The 6,287-nt window shown below is 45.3% G+C and overlaps 1 pseudogene; it reads left to right on the top strand.

The window, feature by feature from the left end:
* Positions 1-835: 835 nt before the first annotated feature.
* On the top strand, positions 836-1,814 carry LOC123138962 (BTB/POZ and MATH domain-containing protein 1-like; annotated as a pseudogene).
* Positions 1,815-6,287: the final 4,473 nt, after the last annotated feature.

Genomic DNA, 6,287 nt, shown 5'->3' with positions numbered 1-6,287 from the left:
ATTCCCCCTCCGGCAGGGTGCCAGAACGGGCTCTCGAGAGGTTTTTGGTGGCTACAGAGGCTTGCGGTGGCGGAACTCCCGATCTATCTTGATATTCGATGGTTTTAGGGTACGTAGGCTTATATAGGCGAAAGAAGTCGGTCGGGAGGTGCTCGAGGGGCCCACGAGACAGGGGGCGCCCTACAGGGTGGGCGCCCTCCTATCTCGTGGCTGCCTCGAGGATCTTCTGACGTGGACTCCAAGTCTCCCGGATCATATTCTTCCAAAAAATCACGCTGCCGAAGGTTTCATTCCGTTTGGACTCCGTTTTATATTCCTTTTCTTCGAAATACTGAAACAGGTAATAAAACAACAATATGGGCTGGGCCTCCGGTTAATAGGTTAGTCCCAAAAGTAATATAAAAGTGAATAATAAAGCCCGTAATCATGCAAAACAGATAATAAAATAGCATGAATGCTTTATAAATTATAGATACGTTGGAGACTTATCAAGTCCCACCTCGCCATTTCGGGCGGAACTGGCACCCTTTAAATGCGCCCCATTCGCCGTATCACTCGCCAAGTCTGGTGGCGCAGGCCTGTAACTCCAGCCAGCTTCTTCGGGAGCGGAGGGCATTGTTGGCGGGGGAAAGAGCTTGGCTCGTGTGAGCGTCGCCGTCAACACGGTGTCGGAGCCGAGCTTTGGGTTGGTTGGTTGTGTGCTGTTGCGCCTTGACTTGAGCCTGGGAGGGGCCTTTCTACGTGCATGCGATGATCGTGCATGGCATGGCCCTTTCTGCCTGGGACCGCGGCCGTGTTGGGCTGTTGTGTACTTGTATCGATTCCCTACAAAAAAATGTGGAGATCGATATCCTTCTCGATTTCTCTTTCCGGGAAGCTCTTGTTCGGCGGTAAGGGTTTGGGCACCAGAAGCTTTGTGAGCTAAGACGATTTGGCCGTGTCCGGGTGCCTCAAGGATGACTGCCTGGTGATCAAGTGCACCGTTGAAGTCTACAAAGTCATCAACCACGCCGCTCGTGATGACGAAGGTCACGGTGACATCGCCGTGCCGCCCTCCAACTTGAGCATAGATCTCAGCGATCTTCTAGAGAGCGGCCTCAAGGCAGACCTCACTGTCAAGGTCGGTTCATCCAAGAGTTTCAAGGTGCATGCGTGCGTGTTGAGTGCGCGGTCACCGGTCTTCCGCGCACAACTGTGCGGCTCCATGATGGAAAGCAGGCAGAGCAGCAGCTGCATCGAGGGTATGGATGATAAGGTTTTTGAGGCCCTGTTGCACTACATGTACAAGGACTCCCTGCTGGCATTCATGGAGGAAACCACGGAAGAGGCGACAAACATGGCGCAACATTTGCTCATCGCAGCTGATCAATATGCGGTAGAAAGACTGAAACTGATGTGCGAGAGCAAGCTGAGCAAGGTGCTGGATGTCAAGACTGTGGGCTTCACTTTGGATCTGGCTGAGCTGTACAATTGTCCACAGCTCAAGGGTTGCTGTCTCAAGTACTCTCTCCGTTCCTAAATGTAAGTCTTTTTAGAGATTTCACTACAAACTACATACGGATGTATATAGACATATTTTAGAGTGTAGATCCACTCATTTTGATCCGTATCTAGTCCATAGTGAAATCTCTAAAAAGACTTATATTTAGGTACGGAGGGAGTATATGGCAAGAGACTTTGAGAGGTTGCGAGACATAAAAAGAAGCGAAGGATTTGAGCAATTGAAGAAGAACCATCCACTTGTCGTGTGTGATATTCTCGATGAAGTTATTGAGAAAATGAATCCACATGTTGTAATTACTTTTCCTTCGTGATCTGCAAAAAGTGACACTACAATTTTTTAGAAGAGATTGGCGAGAAGTCTATTTCAACACATTCATATGAATCATATCTCATCAACTTGGTTTTCCTTTCTTATTCCCTCTCTTCCAACATTCTTGAAGTCATAGATACGCCCTAAGTCAAACATTTTTAAGTTTGGCCAAGTCTATTGGAAAATGTATCAATATCTACAGCGCCAACATAGTTTCATTAGATTTATCATATTACATATAGATGTTTATATACATGATCAAGCTTACAGAAATTTGACTTAGCACAAACCTTAAACTTCCAAGTATTTGGAAGGAGTACCTGATTGACATATTTATTTTACTATGTGCTTGCACTCCATGGCTAAAGACATTTCTTCATAGTTAATCCTATTGTATTTTCCTCATCCTATTATACAACATTATATTATTATACTACGCATTTCTTTGTACATTAAGCATTCATGCAAACTTTGTTGGGGAACGTAGCAGAAATTCAAAATTTTCCTACGTGTCACCAAGATCTATCTATGGAGAAACCAGCAACGAGGGGAAGGAGAGTGCATCTACATACCCTTGTAGATCGCTAAGCGGAAGCGTTCAAGAGAACGGGGTTGAAGGAGTCGTACTCGTCGTGATTCAAATCATCGATGATCCTAGCACCGAACAGACGGCACCTCCGCGTTCAACACACGTACGGAACGGAGACGTCTCCCATGCCTTGATCCAGCAAGGAGGAGGGAGAGGTTGATGGAGATCCAGCAGCACGACGGCGTGGTGGAAGTAGCGGGATTCCAACAGGGCTTCGCTAAGCGCTGCGGGAGGAGGGAGATGTGTCACGGGAGGGAGAGGGAGGCGCCAGGCCTTAGGTATGGTTGCTCCTCCTTTTCCCCACTATATATAGGGCCAAGGGAGAGGGGGGAGGCGCAGCCCTTGCCCCTTCCTCCAAGGAAAGGGTGCGGCCAAGGGGGGAGGAGTCCATCCTCCCCAAGGCACCTCGGAGGTGCCTTCCCCCTTTAGGACTCTCCCCTTTTTCTCTTCTCTTGGCGCATGGGCCTCTTGGGGATGGTGCCCTTGGCCCATGTAGGCCAAGGCGCACCCCCTACATCCCATGTGGCCCCCCGGGGCAGGTGGCCCCACCCGGTGGACCCCCGGGACCCTTTCGGTGGTCCCGGTACAATACCGATGACCCCGAAACTTGCCCCGATGGCCGAAATAGCACTTCCTATATATAATTCTTTACCTCCGGACCATTCCGGAACTCCTCGTGACGTCCGGGATCTCATCTGGGACTCCGAAAAACTTTCGGGTTACCGCATACTAATATCTCTATAACCCTAGCGTCACCGAACCTTAAGTGTGTAGACCCTACGGGTTCGGGAGACATGCAGACATGACCGAGATGTTCTCTGGTCAATAACCAACAGCGGGATCTAGATACCCATGTTGGCTCCCACATGTTCCATGATGATCTCATCGGATGAACCACGATGTCAAGGACTCAATCGATCCCGTATACAATTCCCTTTGTCTAGCGGTATTTTACTTGCCCGAGATTCGATCGTCGGTATCCCGATACCTTGTTCAATCTCGTTACCGGCAAGTCCCGTGATCAACTCCTTGATCACATTGTGCACATTATGATGATGTCCTACCGAGTGGGCCCAGAGATACCTCTCTGTTTACACGGAGTGACAAATCCCAGTCTCGATCCATGTCAACCCAACAGACACTTTCGGAGATACCTGTAATGCACCTTTATAGCCACCCAGTTACGTTGTGACATTTGGTACACCCAAAGCATTCCTACGGTATCCGGGAGTTGCACAATCTCATGGTCTAAGGAAAATATACTTGACATTAGAAAAGCTTTAGCATACGAACTACACGATCTTTGTGCTAGGCTTAGGATTGGGTCTTGTCCATCACATCATTCTCCTAATGATGTGATCCCGTTATCAACGACATCCAATGTCCATAGCCAGGAAACAATGACTATCTGTTGATCACAACGAGCTAGTCAACTAGAGGCTCACCAGGGACAGATTGTGGTCTATGTATTCACACATGTATTACGATTTCCGGATAATACAGTTATAGCATGAATAAAAGACAATTATCATGAACAAGGAAATATAATAATAATACTTTTATTATTGCCTCTAGGGCATATTTCCAACAGTCTCCCACTTGCACTAGAGTCAATAATCTAGTTCACATCGATATGTGATTAACACTCTAGGTCACATCCCCATGTGACTAACACCCAAAGAGTTTACTAGAGTCAATAATCTAGTTCACATTACCATGTGATTAACACTCGATGAGTTCTGGGTTTGATCATGTTATGCTTGTGAGAGATGTTATAGTCAACGGGTCTGAATCTTTCAGGTCCGTGTGTGCTTTACAAATCTCTATGTCATCTCCTAGATGCAGCTACCACGCTCTATTTGGAGCTATTCCAAATAACTGTTCTACTTGGAGCTATTCTAAATTGTTGCTCCATTATACGTATCCGGTATCTCTACTCAGAGCTATCCGGATAGGTGTTAAGCTTGCATCGACGTAACCCTTTACGACGAACTCTTTTACCACCTCCATAATCGAGAAAATTCCTTAGTCCACTAGTTACTAAGAATAACTTTGACCGCTGTCCTGTGATCCATTCTTGGATCACTCTTGTACCCCTTGACTGACTCATGGCAAGGCACACTTCAGGTGCGGTACATAGCATAGCATACTGTAGAGCCTACGTCTTCTGCATAGGGGACGACCTTAGTCCTTTCTCTCTATTCTGCCATGGTCGAGCTTTAAGTCTTAACTTCATACCTTACAACTCAGGCAAGAACTCCTTCTTTGACTTATCCATCTTGAACACCTTCAAGATCATGTCAAGGTATGTGCTCATTTGAAAGTACTATTAAGCGTTTTGATCTATCCTTATAGATCTTGATGCTCAATGTTCAAGTAGCTTAATCCAGGCTTTCCATTGAAAAACACTTTCCAAATAACCCTATATGCTTTCCAGAAATTCTACGTCATTTCTGATCATTAATATGTCAACAACATATACTCATCAGAAATACTATAGTGCTCCCACTCACTTCTTTGGAAATACAAGTTTCTCATAAACTTTGTATAAACCCAAAATCTTTGATCATCATCAAAGCATACATTCCAACTCCGAGATGCTTACTCCAGTCCTTAGAAGGATTGCTAGAGCTTTGCATACTTATTAGCATCTTTCAGGATTGACAAAACCTTCCGGTTGTATCACATACAACCTTTCCTCAAGAAAAGTCGTCGAGGAAACAATGTTTTGACATCCTATCTGCAAGATTTCATAAATGATGCAGTAATCGCTAATATAATTCCAACAGACTCTTAGCATCGCTACGAGTGAGAAAGTCTCACCGTAGTCAACTCCTTGAACTTGTCGGAAACTTCTTAACGACAAGTCGAGCTTCCTTAATGGTGACATTTACCATCATTGTCCGTCTTCCTTTTAAAATCCATCTGTACTCAATAGCCTTACGACCATTGAGCCGTTCTGCCAAAGTCTACACTTTGTTTTCATACATGGATCCTCTCTCGGATTTTATGGCCTCGAGCCATTCATCGGAATCCGGGCCCACCATCGCTTCTCCATAGCTCGTAGGTACATTGTTGTCTAGCAACATGACTTCCAAGACAGGATTATGTACCACTCTGAAGTAGTACGCATCCTTGTCATCCCACGAGGTACGGTAGTGACTTGATCCAAAACTTTATGATCACTATCATAAGCTTCTACTTCAATTGGTGTAGGTGCCACAGGAACAACTTCCTGTGCCCTGCTACACACTTGTTGAAGTGACGGTTCAATAACCTCATCAAGTCTCCACCATCCTCCCACTCAATTCTCGAGACAAACCTTTCCTCGAGAAAGGACCCGATTCAAAAAACAATCCCTATTGCTTTCGGATCTCAATTAGGAGGTATACCCAACTGTTTTGGGTGTCCTATGAAGATGCATTTATCCGCTTTGGGTTCGAGCCTATCAGCCTGAAACTTTTTCACATAAGCGTCGCAGCCCCAAACTTTTAAGAAATGACATCTTAGGTTTCTCTAAACCATAGTTCATACGGTGTCATATCATCGGAATTACGTGGTGCCCTATTTAAAGTGAGTGCGGTTGTCTCTAATGCCTAACCCATGAACGATGGTGGTAATTTGATAAGAGACATCATGGTACGCACCATATCCAATAGGGTGCAACTATGATGTTCGGACACACCATCACACTATGGTGTTCCAGGCGGTATTAATTGTGAAACAATTTCCATAATGTCTTAATTGCATGCCAAAGCTCATAACTCAGATACTTATCTCTGTGATCATATCATAGACATTTTATCCTCTTGTCACGATGATCTTCAACTTCACCCTAAAATTACTTGAACCTTTCAATAATTCAGACTCGTGATTTATCAAGTA

The sequence above is a fragment of the Triticum aestivum genome, chromosome 6B (assembly GCF_018294505.1).
Source record: "Triticum aestivum cultivar Chinese Spring chromosome 6B, IWGSC CS RefSeq v2.1, whole genome shotgun sequence".
NCBI lineage: Eukaryota > Viridiplantae > Streptophyta > Magnoliopsida > Poales > Poaceae > Triticum > Triticum aestivum.
This window is presented reverse-complemented; position numbering and strand designations above follow the sequence as displayed.